General features: G+C 43.8%; 1 protein-coding gene across 3 annotated transcripts in view; it reads right to left on the bottom strand.

Moving 5' to 3' along the window:
- The window catches only part of GRM7 (glutamate metabotropic receptor 7), a 304,882-nt gene that overhangs the window by 170,154 nt on the left and 114,214 nt on the right, over window positions 1-20,514 (bottom strand). The gene's annotated exons all lie outside the window — the stretch shown is intronic.

Here is a 20,514-nt window from a genome sequence, read left to right on the forward strand (position 1 = left end):
AAACTGCTGCCACTGCCCACCCGTGCTGTGGCAGGGCTGTGGCACTGCGGAGGGCTCCGGCGGGGCAGGGGACATGGGCACTTCACAGCCTCCATCATGCGAGGCATACGGTTAAGTCTACAGGAGGTTCTTCACGTATTTCAGTGAGTATGTTGGCACAAGCCAGAAGAAAAGATACAGGAATAAAAACAAACAAGGAGAAATGCATAAGTGGAAGGAACAAAACAACTAAACATTTCTTTTAGTGGAATTAGCTGCAAATGCTGGTGGCTGCTGGTAACCAGTAAACAGCAGTTGTTGCTGTTGAAATGTATGCTTTTATGCATGCTTAATAATTTTTCCTTATCAGTTGTACTTCTGAGTGGGTTTGATATTTGTTCATATAATCAGATTTTAAAAGCAGATGATACACTATTTGCTTTAAAACAACAGACTGTTTGGTGCTTTTTTTTTTCCAACTAGACACTCTGACTACCTTGAAATTTTATTAAAACTAGATAGGAAAACAAATTAAAGAGAGAGAGCAATTTTCAGGTGATAAAAAGTACAAACAATACTTGTTTGTGGCTACAGCTTTGCTCTGAAGTTAGCCAGGGAAAACCATGCACCAGTCGATAGTTTTTGAGACGGGTGGGAATCTCATTAGCATCTCCTGGTTCATTTGCTGCTTTTCATGCCATTCCTCCCAACAACTCACAATCCTTTGCAAAATGAAAGCTACCTTTGGTAAAAATTACACCCAGAGAATTTTCCTAGTGCTGAGGTAGAAGCCAGATGCAACGCTGCTGGCAGACTGCAGCAAAACACAGCTTCTCCATCACCTTCATGGCTTAAGGAGCCCCGCGCAGTCCCGGGGACTGCCCCAATGCTGCCGCACCTCACCTGGAAAGCAGCGATACGCGAAACGCAACACTAAAGAAATTCGGAAATAATAATAAACAGAGCCATTCCCTTTCAGGGTTGATTTTCATTTAGCTGTACCTGCACGTAAAAGAGCTATCAAAGAAAGCGATCTGTTACTTGCCAATTCAAAATGACTTCAGTAAGCAGTCCCCAAGCTTCCAGTGATAAATGTCCAACAAAACAACCTCCTAATCTCTGCAAATTGTTGGTAAGAGCTACATTAAACCAGCCTGCCATCAATCTCTGTTCTCTTTGCTGTAACTCAACTGGATGTACTACCTATAAGCACTTAGAAGAAACAACTGCAGTAAGCTGCTAAGTTAAAAGCAAAGCTAGCAACACAAATGAGAGCTTTATGTTCAGAAATTCAGCACCTGCGTTTACTGCTACTACACCAAGGGGAAATGTGAGGAAAGACAGACAATACCGACAGTGGTTTCTTCTTGTTATCATTGCAAAATTCACTGCCACACAGTGTTTTCCCCATTCTTACATACAGCAAAAACAACTTCCTTGCATAAAATTGTAAAAGCTTTTTTTTTTTTTTTTTAAGGATAAATTCATTTAAATAAATAAAAAATGAAGTCCCACCTTCTGTAGCTCTTGAACTCCAGGCTAACTGGGTGCCTGAAGGATTACTGTTGGAATCAGATTCAACTTATCATGAGTTCCTCAAAGGTGAAAAGGTTAAAGGTCAGCGGCATAGACCATAGCTTCCAAATCCTAGTGAATATACCTGGACTTTTGCCTGCCAGCTGAAATATGAGCTAAAGTGAAATTACAGCCCTCCTGCTAAAATGACTAAAAAAAAAAAAGCTAAAAATGATTCCCAGGAGTCAGTCCGGTGATACTGTAATGGTTTGACAGGTTAACTTCACTCAGTTTTTACAGTGAATGGCCACTTACGCCTATACATTTCATGGGAGGATTTCAGCTTTGCGGCACTGTATTTTCTACAGACACATTTTCTGTCTGGTCTTTTCTTCCTTTATTTGGCACAAATTGAATTGAAAATTAAATAGCAAAATACTCCCGTGATTTTGCATCAAGGTTCTCCATCTTAAAAGTGGTAGTTGATACAGCCAGTTCAAACTCCACCAGCCAGCTTGGCCAGAAGATGTACTAGAGATACAATTCAGGGATCTCCTGTTTCCATGGGAAACCAGAAAGAACAACACTGAAGTCAAGAGAGCTAATGGGAAAAAAACATTATAGAGAAAAGAACAGGAACTGCACAGAATTAGGCTCATTAGGCTGTGAATGCCTGTAAAACTGATCACATCTATTTGGCTGTGGCTGAACACCCAGCAGGGCGTGGGGAGAGGTGGGCTGGCCAGCCTCAGCCCTGCAGCGTTACCTGGGAGAGGTGCGGACTCTGAGCAGAGGTGTGTGCGAGCAGGCACATGCACATGAATAATGCTCTTCATTATCTTCTTATAAATTGCTGAGGAGTTGCAAATCTAAACTTCCTGCTCCCTCAAACTCATCCTCAAAACCAGCATCCTGGCAAGATAACTCACCCAGGAGCTGAAATTAACGGAGACCACAGTGAGGTACAGTGTGTAATGGTTTTGCTGATCATACAGGTCCATGCTTAATTTCCAAGCAGAAGACACCACCTTCACCTCAGACAACTCATGGAGAAGTCTGTCAGACATGGAGAGCAAGACAAGAAAACTTTCATGATCAAGGCCATGATTAATTCCTTCTGCAATTTTAGACCGAGTTATTCAGCTGCCTTGGCAGCAACTGTCTTCACTTCAAGATAATTTTGTGAAGATTTATGAGAGTACAGTAATCTGGCTCTTGTCGGTACAACTGCTCCACAAATAAGTATTTAGAGATGTGGTCAGTGGAGCCAAACCCACATGCGCATGGGTGAAGGCTACGGGCTGTTCGCTGAGGGACCGGTGCCGAGAGCATCTTTCAGCCCACGAAGGCTCTTTAACACACGTTAGCCTGTTAAAACTTAAGAGGGGACATTTTTAGTAGGATACTGCAAACATTTAGGCTGTCATTACATTTGTTATAAATTTTGTAATTACCAGTCATCCTAAAAAGTTTGTTAGTTGGGCTTTCCAGCCAGGCAAGTGCAGCTTCATGAGTCACAGTGCGCGGGAGCTAACAGCACCTGGAGGACGCGTGCTGCGCAGCGCTGAGGCCAGCTGCAGCTGATGTACGAGCGGCGTAATCACTTCAGCTTTACAACACTGGCACCAGCAGACCCCACAAAAGACAAATAAAAGGTTTACACTACTCCACAGGAACTTGGTGCTCATTAGGAAGCTCTCCCTGAAGTTTTACCGCATATTGATGACACATGGTAAAACTTTCTAAAGTTAAAAATTAGAAGCCATTTAAAGGAATGTTCTAGTCCTTGAAAGGGAGTTTAAAAACTCTTTAGATAGGACTGATTGTCATGAACAAGCAGTTAATACAAACCTACATTTACAAGAAGTAGAATGGGTCATACCACAAACTGACATCTGATGGAAGTTTTCATCTACTCTAAGAACTGGATTTTTTCCAAATCTGAAGAGAACATGAGAAATAACATTCAGGACAAAGGGCTATGAGGCCACAGGCAGCTTTCAGACTTGGTTAAATCCAAACACAAGTGGATTTGTTCATTAGACAAAAGCTGGTTATTGAGAATTTACTGCAGTTATCCCAACAGTATGCTGCCCAAAGGGAAAAGAATAACAGGATCACACACAACACAAGCATAAAAACAGTTGCTTCATTAAAGATCTGTATGCCTGCCTTCTTGAAGTGGTGGCTGATTGCATCTGGAACAATTGGCATGTTGAAAAAATACCCTAGAAGATCATTCAGAAACAGCCTGAAATGAAAAATGCCAAGGAGGCTCTGCCTGTGTCTTTCAAGAAGCCAAGACCTGGTGCTAGTGGGGAATGGGAACCAACAGAAACAGTTTGTTTCCCAGCAAAGGTTAAAACTTACCTCTGATGGTATTAAATACTCTTGGTATTTGCGTTTGAAATCCAACTCTAGAAACACGTTATTCCTGCCTCTAAATCTGAGGCCAGAGGCACCACCAGCTGAGCAGCTCCCCAAGCTCCCAAATCCCAACATACAAAGGGCAGAACAAGACAATTTTTTCCCCATCTCAGGAACAGGTTTTGCAGACAAAGCACGGTGGCTGTACAGCATGCAAGCACGCACTAGATTCAAAACACGATATGCTGAAACATCTAAGAATTTTTGACAATTCTTTTAATGCTTCCATCATTTTCTTAGTTAAGTTTTCTTTAACTCATGTTACTAGATATTAGCATAGCTTATATGGCAAACTAGTGGCTCCATCTGTTTTGGGAGAAACCCTATGCACCCTCCTATTATCCTCACAGCATCTCCCCTAAGATTGCATATCATTAGCTCTGCCCCCTGATTCAAAGGGGAGTGGGTACCAGGTCCCTTCAGAGCTCAATCACGTCTCCAATTTCTTCATTGGTTTCAGAAAGAGCAGATCATTTTCCAAAGGCTTCAAAGGACTTCCAAGCCCAACCACTCAGGCAAAATGAGAGATAATCTAGAAAAATCACACTGATTTTTCTGTAAATTATCGGCATTATAGCAGTTATCTATTTTTATACTACTTTAACAATTCTATTTGTTTCAGGTGAACGACATTCGGTATTTTTACCACCGTTATTTGGTAGAGTGTCTGGAGGTGAGGTGAGGAAAATACAGTGCTGAACAGTGCCTAAAGAACCGTTTCTGGATTAAACACAGAGTCGGTACCTATAATGTTCTTATTCAAAGCTTCTTGTATTTTCTGTTGACTTTTCTTTGGCAATGTCACTTGCACTAACAGATCCAGACCCTGGGTGACCTACATAATAATACTGCTAGTACAGAAAGCACACACTGCCCTTCGCTATTTTTGTAGAACACAAACGTAGATGTAGATAGTTTGCTTGGTTATTGTGCCACTCGAGCTATAAAAAAAAAATCAAATTTGAACAAGTGTTCCAGACTTGTCCAATCTGTAAGCCAAATTCACAGATCTATTCTTTTTTCAACAGAAGGACACAACAATAAAAAATACCCTTATTAATTCATATCAAGGCATAAATCTTACTGCTTTTACGCTCACATGACACAAGAACTTTAGTCTACACAGCCAGCCATCGCTGACCTGTGGGAAGGAGCAGACGGAACTGCTCCTTCTGTCCCTGTCAGTGTTTATCAATTTAGCTGAAGCAGCAAACATGGTAAAATAGGAAGACAGATGCATCAAAATAATTTCAAGCCTTTTTCCTCTTATTCTCTTACCCTCTAATTGTCATAAATTCATCCTGCAAGATGACAGACTTCTTGTTTTCCCTTCTGACTGTCTCTTTCCCTAAAACTTCACATCAGCCTGACCTGCCTGCCATCTCCCAAACAGCATACAGCCCATGCTTCTTGGTCTGTGCTTTAAATCTATGTGTTGTAAGTGGAAGGAAAACTTTGGTTATTTGGTTGAATCATATCTGATTTTAAAAAGGTACAAAAGCTGTAGATACAACTCAGCTGGCAATCCTAGAACATGCTACGTGCAAAACAGTAATTTTCACAGCTTTATTTTGCAACATCCTTCCCACAGACCCCCATTTCCATAGCGATCCATAATGCGCATTGCATCATGTTGAGGAGGACACAAACAAGGTGAAGCCTCCTCTTTGGCTGGAGAGGGCCGGAGAAAAGGAGCACGTCCCTGCAGCGCTGGATGCACAGGCAGAGGCGCTGGCTGAGCAAAGCCAGGGCAAATGGGATTCTGCAGCCCCAGCAGGAGAGCAATGTACTACGGAGAAATTATTCCAAATTGCAGGTGTAAGACTAGTGACAGCCTGGCAATGAGCCTACCCTGCAGCTCACTGCCCACACTCATTGTTCCTAGCCATTTTAAGCCTTGCAACTGTGACCCCAACTATATTATTTCTCAAGCACCAGGCATCATTTCCTCACATTAGCTCAGTGCGGCTTTGTCTGAACAAGGCATCCTCCAGCGACCTGCAGACCTGAAGGTGAGCCGTGCTCACGCACATGCCTCAGAATGGGCTCTCTTTTTTAAGAGTGGAAAAAAGTGGAGAGCTGCAGCAGGACCATAGCAGAGGAACAGTTCAGGGCTACAAGACCCTCCCAGGAGAGCTGGAGCTGTTTGAAACAAGAAGACAAATGACAAAGAAGGTCATCTCCCCATGGACGAGCCATGGGGGTGCTGTACGTATCCCTTTTGCTGCCCACAGTCCACAAGCAGAAGAGAGATTATAATGTCCCAGGAGACAATCCAGACTTGCCAGCATGAGAACCAAATGACGAAGCTGGAGCTCATCCCTGGCTCCCAGCACTCTGCCTCTGTCCAAGTTATTGATGATCAGCTCCCGAGTCAATGGGCATTTCAAAAGTTCAGAAGTTTGCATGTTTACAGGCATTAAGGAAGAAGGAAAAGGCTTTTCTCAAGCAAACGCAGACCTAAAAACTGGCCGTGTAACTAACCAGCGGAGAGGTAAGACACCAGCAAAACTGATCTTGGAAAATAAATTACTGAGGAGCTTAAACCCCAGTATTCTGCATCTATTCTGATTTGTTATGAATCTTGAGGCTGCAGCCGACAAATTTATTCCATCACTGGGGGAGCAAGCAATGGCACCAGACACCAAACTATGGTTAAGCAGAGGCAAAGAATTAAGAAAACTGCAGCAAACTCTTACCTGCCATTACCCAGCGGCTCTGCTGTTTGGGCAGAGAAAAGCCAAAGGGGATAAAACAATTTAGAAACAAACATCACAAAAGGATACATTTGCCAAAATAACACGTATACCTATTACAAGGGAGTAACTTTCATGTCTGTTTCCTCACCCTGGCATTCCCCAAGCTTCCTTTTAATACTTACAGACAAAACATTTCTCCCTGACAGTAATCTTGTTTATTTTAATAAAGAAGCCACTAAGTAAAACAAAATCCTGTGAATCAACTGTTGACTCAAAACTGAGGAGTAATTCCCATAGGCAAAGCTTTTTAGTATTCTGTAAATGTCACTAATTCAATTAACACCAGCTTGAAGAAGATTATGTAAAGCTACAAAGTTACACATCTATATATGTGTATACAATAAATAAAAATTACATGTTAAGGAACAATCAACACACCCTGTTCCAGGCACCAGTTGCATGTTTTGTACTTTGTATTTCAGTTACTGGTATAAAAAAACCCAACTATGCCCAGAGATCTTTTCCAAATACATCAAAGTTTCCTGAACCCCAAGGTATGCACACTCCTCAGGTACTTCTTTACCTCAAAAAAGTCAATGATTTTACCCAAATCCCAGCTGCTGACAGAAACGCGGCCGTTCCCACCAGCAACGTCGCCGCCACCACCGCACCGGCTGACGGCGGCTCCTGCAGAAGGAGTGCGCAGCAGGAAAGAGAAGACTTTTGCTCCTGTTTCGGAAGAAAAATAAGCACTTGTGATGTGAAACATTATGAGAGCTAAAGTTAATGTTGAAGGTAATTAACTTATTTTTTGCATTTTATCTGCAGACCTGATTGGGTCAAAAATTTCATAGCCAGTAAGTATATAGCTACTGCACGGAGCACAGCTATGGAAAATGAAGCGCGTCAGAGTGGCGAACTCTGACTTCTCTCAGCGGTATAGGCGGCACTTTACAGATAAAGGTGTCGATATTAAGGCCCAAGACAGCAAAACCCCAAATCCTGCACATTACACTAAACAGGCTAGCAGGCCCACCAAAGTTAATAGCGCTGTTTGGTGCTTAAATGCTTTTTGAGTTTGGGTTAATGAGTTCAGTGTCTCACAGGACCGCTCCTTCGGTTTCCCTGCGCTGTCATTTTTATTGCCAGTTTGACTCCAGAACAACTTGACAAATTTTCAGACGTAACATGAAAACAAATTTTTAGAATTGTATACTTTTAATTATCTTTTCTTTATTTAAATCATTATTAGCTGTTGTTCTGGCAGAGTTATCTTTGTTCATTAGTAACCACACAGCCAAAACCACCTCACTCTTCTTTTTCCTCTGTACTAATTCTTACTCTACATAGCGCTCATAAAAAGGTAAAGAAACTAGAAAACCAAGGAAGTGGAAAGAAGCTTGTCTCGTGGATCAGCCATGCAAGGAGACAATTTAGGATTGCCCTTCAAAGACTTTTCTGAAGACTTCACAAACGCAGAGCACAGCTAAGCCTGCTGTGGCATCTGAGAGCTCGTGCCAGAAAACACCTTCCTGGATTTATCCTTGGCTTAAAAAAACGGAGGTTAAAAAAACCCAACCAACCAACCAAAGAAAAACCTGGGACATTTGGACATAGTTTAAAAGTTGGAAAAGTGAATTAAAATGAAATTAATGTCAATTCTTGAGTTAGCCAGTCCAGCAAAACAGGCTGGTTTTATTTCACAGCCCAAACACATCATGAAAATGTTCACACCAGAGGTGGCATCACTCTGCCTAACTGGCCAGACCTAAGAATAGGGGAAGTTTTCAGAACACGGTTCAAAGTTTCTTTCCTGTAAAAAGCATAAAATTTTCCTGCCTTGAGTTTTCCTTCAGGCTAATTTAAAATTCCAGACCAGCCACAGCAAAGCTGAACTTTTTCATCAACATGCACTGAGATAAGATGAAGTTCTACATTCACGTCATTTTTGCCTGAAAAATGAACTTACAGTAAAAATTATATACTTTTTATAAATGTGTGAATTGGGGCTAACTAAAACTTAAAACTCAAAATAAAACGCTAGCTAAAGAGCCATATGGATAGATCCTGAAACACAAGGCAAGGACCAGCACATCTTACAGTGCAGCGATTTTGCACAGACACGCTATATTTGACCACATCTTGTGTCCAACAGTCCCATCTAACAACAAGACCTTTACTGCTCTGCATTCTCTTCCAGGAGGATCTCACGGCCATTAACCATAAACAATTAGAAGCCTAAACCTGAAGTAAACTGACATCACTCTGATGTTGCCTTAAGGGAAGCTGAAACAGCATGGTGAAAAATGTCATTGACTTCTTTTGACCTCAACCAGTCTCAGACTTTTGCACCAAAACCTCGGCCAAAGCTGTGGACCCAGCCTACGGCAGAGCTGCAAATTCAGCCTCTGACTCTCTGCAGTGCTGCGGGTTAGACTGCACCAGTGGACTGGAGCAAGCCCAGGGATGTTCTGAATAACATGCAACATAATTTTAAAAATAATGAAGTAGAGGTTGGGGAAGTTGCCTTTTTTTTTTTTTTCAATTATTATTTTAAACATTAACACCTCTTCCAGGCAGCTTGCCAGGCAGTGGACTGAACCAACTGGGTGTCCTGCACACAAGCTAGGCCAGTGGGTATGTAATTTTGATAGAGCAACAGCATATTCTTACTGCTCACATACATCCTTACTCAGCAGCTCATTTCCAAAGATTTCATATACCAAACAAATTGGTTACAGCAGCAGAGTAACAAGCATCTACTCAACTTGCTCTCTTTCACGTCCACTGGCACTCAGTTGCTTGGTGTCTCTTGTCCCATCCCACCGCGTGTGTTTCCAAGCCCAGCAGGTGATGCCTCCCCAAGCCTTGGGGCCGCCTCGGCCACACTGACCTGTGCCCAGTGAGGGGATGGACCAGCTGAGCTTGGCACCACTTCTGCTTCAAGTGTCATTCACACTGAAAAATACCAGCTTTGGGGCGTTTGCATGTGCAACCTAGGCTCCCTCAGGAGTCATCAAAGGAATAAGGGTTTCTGCGGCAGCAGTTCAGCCCTCCCGTTTCATGTGCAGAAGTCGGGTGGTGGGACTCTATGATCTTAAAGGTCTTTTCCAACCTCAGTGATTCTATGAACGTGACAGTGGCTACCCTGTACCTCTGCCATCTTCCTTCCAAACGAGAAATGTAGCAAGGGCCAAAGCATAGCACTGAGTTTCACAGCATAGTGCAACTAACATGCCCCCCCGGTCCTGGCTGGCTCTCCCACCCCGCTGCCCCACCACCCGACATGCAGGAACAACCACCCTCGTCCTTGCCAGGGCTGGGAAGAGGTATGGTGCAACAACGCCGCTGATCAATGACGTTCAAGAAAAATGGATGAGCAGTGACCAAGCTGAAGATGCTGATCTTGAAGAGATATCACTATAAACACACACATATATATATATAAAATAAATATATACATAGAGAGAAGATACACTCCTACATAAACACACACATGGCAAAGCAGAGGACAGGAAGCCACCGTGTATCACTGTGCAGACTGTCTCTGCAGTGTTTTTACCTCAGTCTGCTGAGGAACACCTCCGCCCCGATGATGTCTATGTCTGGTTTCAGATAGAGCAAAGGTGAATTTCTAGAGGAATTTTTTTTTTAAATCACATTCTTGAAGGAATAATGAATACATAAATCTGCAGAAAGGAATAGCAATCTGTACAGCATAACACAAGTGTTAGAGTCTCTTATGTAACAGCCAGTAATAAAAGAGCTTACAGAAAAATAGCATTTTCAGTTCCTTGAGATAAACGTGTGCTACCATGCGACTTACTTGCACAATATTCAAGGCAACACAAGGATTTATTGTCATAGACCTACTGTGCAAAGCTGCAAGCTGTTGCAGAGAAAGATGGAGACCTTATGGCAGGTCTGGGTTTTATCTGGTCCTTTTTCCATCACTGCTTCCTTCTATTGAGATGCAATCTGTATGGCCACTCTGCCCTTTGTCTTTCCAACACCTATTTGACTTTTTTTTTTTTTTTTTTTTTTTTAGAGTAAATCACTCATGGTAGATTCAATTTCTTTGAACTGATAATGAGTGTAGCTAGATATGGATCCTTTCATTTAAGTCTGCTTTGTAATTTAATCAGCTTTCCCAGCCTCACCACCAGCTCAAAACTAATGTGGGATGGTTGTAACAGTGAATGAAGAATAAAATAGTATTAGACAAAAATTAGATTAATGATTTTATCAGAAATACTGAGCTGCTCTCTATAATCAAGTTTAACTGTAATGTGCTATCTAACACACTGGTATTTCTCGGGGGAGGATTACGCCTCTGTAAACAACCTCGGGGTTTGTCCAGTGCTGAATAATGCCATCCCTTCCCTCCCCTCCCCTGACCAGGCTCGCTTCCATCCCACAGCACAGGAGCTCCTTCCCATATGCAGGAAATCAGGAGTGAAACACTGCTATTTGCATCAATTTTCCCATTCCCAAGCTTCTCAAGAAACATTTTAATGAACAACGTGACACGACATTCCCAGCTACTCTGACCACCGTCAGGCAGCCTGGCAGGCTCCATCCTCCCTGCCACCTTGCATCTGCCTCCATGCTGGCAGCTGGGCTGGGCGCGCTGGGAGCTGACCCATGGCCCAGGACCCATGGATGGATGGAGCCCCTGTCCTCTCCCCATCCCCGCTGCTTTGCAGTTCCCCCCGCACAGAAGCTGCCTGATGACCAACGGGCACAAAGCGCACATCCCTGCTCTGCTGCTACACCTGCTCCACGAAGGGACCTGAGCGGCAGGGACATCGCCTCCAGAGCCAGGCAGACCCTGGGAATGGGATCTCCTCCTCCTCCCACCAGTGTTTCAGTTCAACTGGCCACCTCCTGCTTCCCCTTCCCCGGCGCTGATGTGCAGCCCACCACCACACGCAGCCCGGCTTTCAGGGCAGTGCTGCAGCCCGAGCTGCAGCACCACCATCCTGTTTAGGCAGTCTGGGTTTGTACCTAGTGTCCCTGCAACAGCCAAACACAAATGTTTGCATATAGAGCAAATTAAAAAAACCTCATTATGCATCAAGAGCAATCACACATATACCTTTTCATCATCAGCATGTTCTTCCCAGTGTTGGAATCCTTCTCCCCAGTGACTGGGGCTTTCTGATGGGCACGGAAGATTTGGATCAATGGAGACAGAAAATTTAGTTGTAACAAAAGAGAGACTACCTACAGGAACTCTGGGGAAATATCAAAGGGGACATGAGACACCCAAACATCAGGTTTTAATCCTGTCACTTTTCCTGTTAATAGAGTTCCTCGTTTGACCAAATTCCATTTTGCTGCCAGTGTATTTCCCTGTTTTGTCTTTGTAGAAAACATGGCTCCTTGAATATTTACATAAAATTTTTTGAAAAGAATGTATTAGTGCAAAGAGGGATGGTATAATAGTATTGCATTTAAATAATATGGACATGAATAATGTATAGTATTCTTAACCGATGACCAAACAGCTTGCTTTTAAACATACTTGATTTGGGGCTGGAATCTCAGAAAACGAACTGACAGAATCAAATGGCTTATCTCACCAAAAGTATGTCATTTTTATAAGAGAGTTAATTTTCCAAGAAAAACATCAGCTGCCAAAGCAATGAGACATTTACACTTGATAAGGATTGCTTAAAGACTCACAAAGAAAACTTTCACCATTCCACTGTAATAGGATTAGAAATCTCTCAAACAGCTCCAAGAGCTGGAATTTTGCCCTGAACAAAAAAAATAAAGATATGCCCCCAGACCAGTGGCAGAGAAACTGGGTTGAGTTTCCACAGCTAAGTCCCTTAGGTGCATAAAAGCCATTTAAAATCTGTCTGGCTGTAAGTCACCAGGACTTGCAGCCCCCCCTGCCCTCCCCACACCCGGGGATGCGGGGCATCCTCTGCCCCAGCACTGCAGGCGTGCTGGGCTGCCAGGTACCCCGCTGCCATGGCACCACCCGAGGCTTGGAACTGCCACGCACACACTCTGGTTTTGCCACGTGGTGCTGTGCAGAAGCCGCCACACTCCTACCCCAGTGCCTTCAGGTACCACCCAGAAGCGAGGGCACCGGCCATGGCCCAGCCCGAGCTGTGACAAGCACTCTGCCATCGCCCTGCTCCAAAACCAGCATGACACCCACCCCTGCCACTGCAACTCAAAACCAGCTTCCTCTGCTCTTTAACACTGCCCAAAGATTTTTGCTTTCTTTTTTTTTTCTTCTCCCCAATAAATTTAATCAGTAAAAGATTTCTTGTCTTAAACTTGCAAGCCATAAACTTCTCCACCTCAAGTTATTGCAGCTTAGAAAAAGTCCAGGGATAGCTATTTCCAAATTCTTTGTCAACCAAATGCTCTTAGTGACATTCTGAGGAAATCACTTAGGTCCTCTATGTCTTATTTCTCCATCGCTGATACAGGTATACCAGTACCCATTCACATCACAGAGGAGGTGAGGCATTAAGTCATGGATGAGGTCACATACATATACACATACATATGCATATACATATGTATACAGGCACCCACAGTTTTAGACTGTGTGATGCCAGAGCCTGAGAAGCAGGACAAGAAACCCTGAGCCTGACACTGCCAACTGGAGACACTGCAAATGGCACACTGACGAGTTAAACACTGGGGGAAGAACCACCACTTTGAATTCAATGGTATTAATTCTTTCAGCCATACATTAAAAAAACACACGTGTGACTGGAAGGGAAGAAACCGCTCTTTCTTTCACATGTGTGTTTTATACCACAAATAGCAAGATCTTTCCAAAACAGAGATCTGAGTTCAGATGTTAGTTTTTATCTGTCACAATTCCTCAAACATTCAAATAAAATTACTATTCCTGAATGTCACTAATGAGGCCTTAAGAATTGTTATCTGTAACCTCAGTGGAACTCTTTACTTGAATCAATTCTGAGAAGCATTTGGTCTTCCTTAAGGACACTCTGCATATAAATATAAGAACATATGTTTCCATTGACTGAAGAAGAGCTAATGCTATAACGGAATGAATTATACTCGCATCAAACAATCCAAATTAAAATGATCGCAAGATCAATGGCTGTGCTCTAGGTTGTAGTTCAAGCAGAAAAAAGAAGAGAAAGAAAACCACCAAGTGGGAAATGCCTGTTAATGATGATCTGGAAATGATGCAGAAGAGGGCCCATTACCACTAGCATCAGCACTACTCCTGCTTGGCCCCCTCCAGTTAAATTGAAAGGCTGTCATTAAATAACCTGCCTCGCTGGCTAAATCAATCTGTTCAGTTGCTTCGTTTCCAATTTGCTTTAACTTCAAGCTCTCCTTCTCTCTTAAGGATCTGGCCCCATCACTTCCCTGGTGAAGGGAAGCCCCAGATCACACCTGCCTTTCCTCCTCAAGTGTCTCTGTGTTATCCCTGGTTTTGGCGAGAAGGACCCTTTCTGACAATGTTTACTTTCCTCCTAAAACTCTCAACTATTTTAAGAAACTGTCTGGCAAGAGCAATGGGAGGTGATACCATGTGCTGCTCTGTGCAAAATCCAATTGGACTCAGATCTTTGTACGTCACCATCCATCTCCTCCATCACCCCCCCCGACAAACGTATCTCGTTTTGTCTCCTTTGCCCTAGCCAGTTGCTGCTCTGGCGTGCTGGCGGTATGCCAAACCGCACGCCATGGGGCACAGGCTTATGCACAAGGCAGGATGGATCTACCCCTGGCCTTGCGCTGCTGCACACCCCTGCACAGCACCCTGCGCACAACCAGGACAGCGGTCCCAGGAACGCGCGGCTTGTAGCATCAACAGCTCCGAGCTGGCCTGGAACACAACCAGCCTCCCCCCTTCTTGCTCCTGCTCCCCACAAAATACCCTTAACCCCAACAAATAGGGTGACAAAATCTTTGGCTCTTCCTTCCCTTCAAGTGCACATCAGGAAGGGCAGGCTATAGCCCGCAGGCACGCTCAGCGCATCAAGAGTCCTGCGGCAGGAATGCCTGGAGCTGTGCTGCACGCAGGCGCGTCAGGAGCATGCCTGTACGGAGCACAGGACACCTGCCACTACCTCTCCCTTGGACATTTCGCATGCTGCCTGGTGAAGTGCTGGGGCTGCAGGTGTAGCTGGGCAGCATCACACCCACCCTCTTCCATCGAAGACGCTCCTTTTTACAATCTAATTTATTTGCCTCTTAAAGGAACAGACAAACTACAAATCTGCACGTTTCTAAGAGAGGTGCAAGTTACTTCTGTGTTTTCTGTTAATCTTTGAGACACCATAACATCTTACGTTTATTGACTTGGTGTCAGCTGCTCCAATTTGCTAATGGAAGCATATTATTTCAAAGACCCGTGGTATCCTTTATTCAGAAAGCTCTCTCTAATGAAGTTCAAAGGTTATTCACGGAACTGAAAGATGTTTTTCCCAAGTATCATATATGCTTTGACAATCGCAGACTTCCTTATGTGCTAGAATGCCAGCAACCACATCTATGCGCACTTACTGTCAATTACTCTTCATGCTTTTCTTTTAATTAATTTAGCCTGGCAACCTTTCTGTCTCCAGCCACAGTGCCCAACACTCTACAGTAAGTCATACTGATGTAATGACAGTGCTGATCTTTGTTCTAAAACCATTTCCCGAAGTCCATACATTGGATCATGAAAAGCAGAAGTTGTGAGGGCAATTCATTTTTCTCACTTAGGCAGACTTAGCTACCCAGAAAACGCTCTCCCAGGCTATTCTAAATATGACTTTTAGTTAGAATACTGTGACTCTTTGTCTGATCGTGTCATTGTCACTTACTTCACCTCTGAATATTTAAGATTTTGCACTTTTCTGATCCTGTCTCCAAATCTTTGGTTTCCTCTATATGACTTTATTTGCGTATTTTGAGCTGCCAACCACTTTTGCTAGATTAATTCCTTACTAATCCTCCTCCCTGTAATTCAGCACACAATGAAATTCTGTACCACAGTAAACAAACCTACAGACAAAGCATACCTGTTAACCTTGAAAAAGAATCGCTAACCACTGCACTTCAGCAATAAACATACCTAGGAAAAAGTGTGATTTTTTTTTTTCCCCCCCTTTTTCCATCTATTCCATGTTGCTCGTTTTACAGACAAGGCTGAATATGCATCATTTGTGAATGATGGCTGTCCTCTCTGTCCCACACAAGCAGCACATTTAGGGGTCTCCTGCAGGAACAACAAGCTATATCTAACACATATGACATTGCAGAGATGCTCCTGAAGTACAGGATAATATAATTCATCTCAGAAGACGTCTTTCTTCTGAAGCGGAGAGGAGGGGAAGCTTTAAATGTATACAACTGTACACTTTCTGTTTAAAATTTAAAGCTAAATTGGAGATAAATCCTTTAAAGAGACTCTGAAGTCCATGGCCAATATACTAAGCCAGTCCCTGACCTACTGGAGCAGTAGAAGTGGAGACCAGAGATTTATACCCACTGGTGCCATGGCAGTCCCACATCCACGTCGAGGTTCCCAGACAGCCCCTAAGCCCTCGCCCGGCTCGGTCACCACCGTGCAGGTGACAGCCCATGGATGGAGCCCTCTGTGCTGTTGATAGCGAGACCAAGACCTTAGCTAGGAAAGGATTTTCTTATATCGATTTGCCATTGCAAGCAACATTATATATATAGATTGGTTGGTTAAAAAAAGAGAAAGAGAATGCTCCTCTTGGATGGGGATCAATTCATGACACAACTGCTTAGATAAGCAAAGGACATATCTGCAAATAAGCTCTTAATACCAGACATTTTCAACCATTTTTGATACAGGATGGGGGACAACAAAAAATTCCTGTCTTCAAACCCAGCTGCAAATACACCTGTGCACATTCACATACTGAAGAGAAAAGCAGCTTAAGTACTAATCACATCTCAATTACATCTTTCCCATCTTTAATGTTTATGATTCTTCAGTCCTTTTTAAGAAAAGGGTGTCATTAGAGCTTCGCATTCCGCTTTAAGAAAGGCTTTCTGAAGCTGAAAAGACTACATAGGTTTTGCTTTGAAACCTGCATGAATTTGAAAAACAATAAAAAAACCCTGTGCTTTGCTTTTTGTGCTAGGGAGGTCACTGAAATTCCTCAGGAAAATCCAACAGCAACTTCAAACCACAGCGTTCGTTACCTTGCTTTATTTACGTGCAATACACGGCTGCAGCCAGGGAGCAGAGCTGCACACACTGGGCACGGAGGTGGCTGGCCACTCGCTGCAGGGCGTGCTGCTGAGCAGCAGCGCCTGCCGAGCCTGGAAATGGTCAGAAGCCAGAGGCTGATGAAATATCATAAAATACATCCCACCAAAAAAAGAAGAATATTAGTATATTTGGATTCAGTCATTACTTTACTCAACCGCATTCCGCTCCCACTCACCAACATGGAGCTGACGTCCCTTAGCACCAAACACTGCCCTGCTCAGCCTTAATAAAGTGGCAAAATCCAGGTGGGAAGCATCAGCGGCTGCCTGGGGCTGCCAAGGCCACATCAGCTGCTGCCTCTGTGCACACGGCGGCCAACAAGTTGCTTGTGCAAGCCATAAATATTAATAAAGCGATTTGTAACCCAACTGAGCACTGCACCTGCACATCAAAGGGTTCGTTTTGCTCCTGGTCAGCTCACATGACCCTCAGCTCTGGGCATTTCAACTCAGATCACCAAGGGCCTTGCAAAAATAATAAGGTCCTTTAAAGAATGATTAGCTGGAGGGGAAAAAAAAAAAAACATTAAAAAAAGTGTTGCACTTCTCCAAAGAAGAATTCCTATAAAAGAGGGTTTGGGCACAGCCCCAATTACAGCAATGGCACAGTCTCTCCTACTGCAAACAACTGGGTTTTGTTTGGCTTTTTGTTCTGGTTTTGTTGGGTTTTTTAAATGTTGGAGTACCATTGATTTTTTCCCTGTTTCCCATAGAAATCTGAGGAAATGGCTAAGGTGGCCTAGAAGATGTGTTTGTTCTCAAGTTAAATGAATGACTTTCTTGGACACCAAAGTGTCCGTTACGTGGACATTAAGACACTGTTAAATACCCTCAACCCAGAATCTCAGAGGCAGTAACACAACTGAAGAAAAGGAAGAAAAGGCTTTAGAAAGAGGTGGTGCTTTTGATGAGTTCTGAAGTTCTCAAGCAGTAGGAGCTGATGAGTTCTGAAGTTCTCAAGCAGTAAACTGCTGGATTGATGGCCCTGTAACTCCAGAACTTGTATTTGTTCTTGGAAAAGACTGAGGGGAAACAAATGCATCAAAGAAACCTCCAGTGAAACGGCATTATTTGCCTGAGCCTCAAGAGGCGGAAGACTAATAAAATTTTGCAAAGTACTCCAAAGTGCTAATTGCCTTTTTAGTGCATCTTACAGAGCAGTGGCATTGCAGGGCATCTAAGTGTGAAGAACCGAGAGAGGGGCTACACGTTCTCAGAACTTCTGTAGAGATTTTTCAAAAGATGTTTATTTCAAGGAACAGCTTGTGTACTATAGACTTTGGCTGCAATTTTGTGATGCTGCTTCTCTGTCTTCCCTCCTGATGTTAATAAATAAAAGTTATTTGATTACAGCAACTGGAGGTTTGAGATCAGTTCTGGCTGTAATGAATACGCTGTGCTTTCTGAAGAATGAAAACCACAAGGAAGAGCTGGTTCAGGGAATTACTAAGAGAGAAAAACTTGAACCTGGGACTCTCCAAGCTCAAATTCACCCCAGCTCAGACTAAGGACACTGCTCTTATCATGCAGTTTGAGCTGGCAAAATGAGACCACTTTTGGTACAGAAATGTCCAAAGGAACCATGCTTCACCCCAGCTTCCAAATAAAGCCTCTTCTGTGATAAACCAGCCAGCTCAGAGCAGAGGTGAGTTATTTATCAAAGCAAACAGTATCACCTCTGGGAGCACGATGCCTTCTGGGATTTTTGTCTCTGATAAGCCACGTCACCAGGCTAGTGCACGACAGCACCAGGGCTGCATTTTTCCAGGTTGGCAGTCTCCAACCTTACATAAATGTTGAGGCCACCATGCCGTGACACAGCTATTTAAGGTGGGATCGATTTCTGTATGTAGAGAGCAACTGCATATCCAATCAATTTGAATGGAAACCACAAATGCTCAGTACTTTGGGGAAAAAAATCAAGGCTCACTCAGGTTCCTTTATATAGATTCAGATGTCCAAACATAAGACTTCAAGTGGCATTTGGTTTTGACATTGAAATAGTCAGATATATAAAAGCCCTCCCATGGAGCGACAGAAGAAAGCATATGCTGCAAAAAAGGCCATTCTTTAACCACAGTCCACATGTTATCCAGCAGTGATACACCAGCAGTATAATCTTAATTAGCCGATAAGAGTTTTTAGACAATCTGTGTAGACTTCGTTTTGCCTGAATATAAAATTGCCTTTAAAAGATATATATAAACAGCAATGAAAAGTCAATGAAAAGCTGTCAAAAAAGCTTCCTGCTGCTTCACATCTGCACCCTGCACTCTTCTTAAAACATCATCATTTAAGTGAAATCCTTCATTTTTTTAAGCAGAAAAGCTGCTGTATTTGGGATTACAGCTCACAGTCAGCTTCCCAACTTGCCAGCACAGAAGTTTAGCAGAGGACACCTCTCCTAGAAAGCTCTGATCAACACAGCTCCATATGGGCTTCATCTCGCGGAAGCAGAATCACTAGAAATATCCATAACCCAGTACGGCCTTGAGTGCGCACTGGGCTCACCCCGCTGGCGTGGGGACCATCATCCCACTGACGGGGTACCACCACCCGTGCCACAATGCAGGGGGTAGGTAAGACACCATGCTGCAGCAGAGCCTGAGTTTCACCAGCTGAAGGAAGCTCCTGGCCGTGGCTGGCAGGGACAGCCAGGGGGGAGCCCCGCGCGGGGGTTGCCACGGCACAGCTGCCCCCTCTGCTCTGCTGAAACGTCGGGCTGGCCGGGGGGGGCTCCAGAACAAGCGTGGAACCAAGGGACAGCCCTGGGACACTTGTGAAGAAAGAGAACAAAGTGATTTGAGAGGGGGAAAAAAAAAATAGGCTGGAAAAGGAACAAAATATAGATATAAGATAGTCTGAAAGTTAATTAAAGGGTTGATTAGACATGTGGATTAGTGAAATTAAAGGGAGAGACAAAATACATTCAGGGAATTAAATTATAATTTATCTTTAACCAATGCTTAAAAGAGCATTTTCTTGATCATAGCCTGAGATATGGTGAGATAGCCAACGCCACTTCCAGACTTTTTCTATCTGGATAAAGTCTTCCATTGTAAAGCAGCTACCTGAAACACCTCTACTTTTTATTTTTCATAGGAAGCCACTTTTCCCTGTTCCCAGAGCCGGGCCATCGGCAGGAACGTGCTGGTACCACAGAACCAGCTCACCTAGCACTATCCATCCCCACCACAGCACAGCAGTCACCCTCGCCAAGCAGCACCAGGACGTCCCGACACACCGGAGCTCAAGCACAGAAACAGGGGAACAGTCAATCAGAGCGGCTCCCAGCCTTGGGCGGGCGAGCAGAGCAGCTCGACAAGCTCTGAGCTGCTCTTCATCGGCCCTATCCAGCCCTACATCAGGCTGCATTAGCCTAAAGGAAGGCAGCAAGAGCAAGGTGGCTGGGGAGAAGAGCTGGAGCCCCGGAAGGGCCCACACCACAACCATGCTCCCTGCAAGCAGCACACATTTCACAGGAGGCAAAGACAACGTCTGTGCCTAACCTTAAGCAGAACGTCTTATTTTCAAACCAGATCTAGACTGTGGACGCCTGCTTTGTCATACATGGGCTCTCCCAGACAACAGCAAACAACTAGAAGAGTGTTGCACATTCATCATGAGTAAGGAGACAGCTTCAGGGCGT

Source organism: Falco naumanni, chromosome 4 (assembly GCF_017639655.2).
Source record: "Falco naumanni isolate bFalNau1 chromosome 4, bFalNau1.pat, whole genome shotgun sequence".
Classification (NCBI taxonomy): domain Eukaryota; kingdom Metazoa; phylum Chordata; class Aves; order Falconiformes; family Falconidae; genus Falco; species Falco naumanni.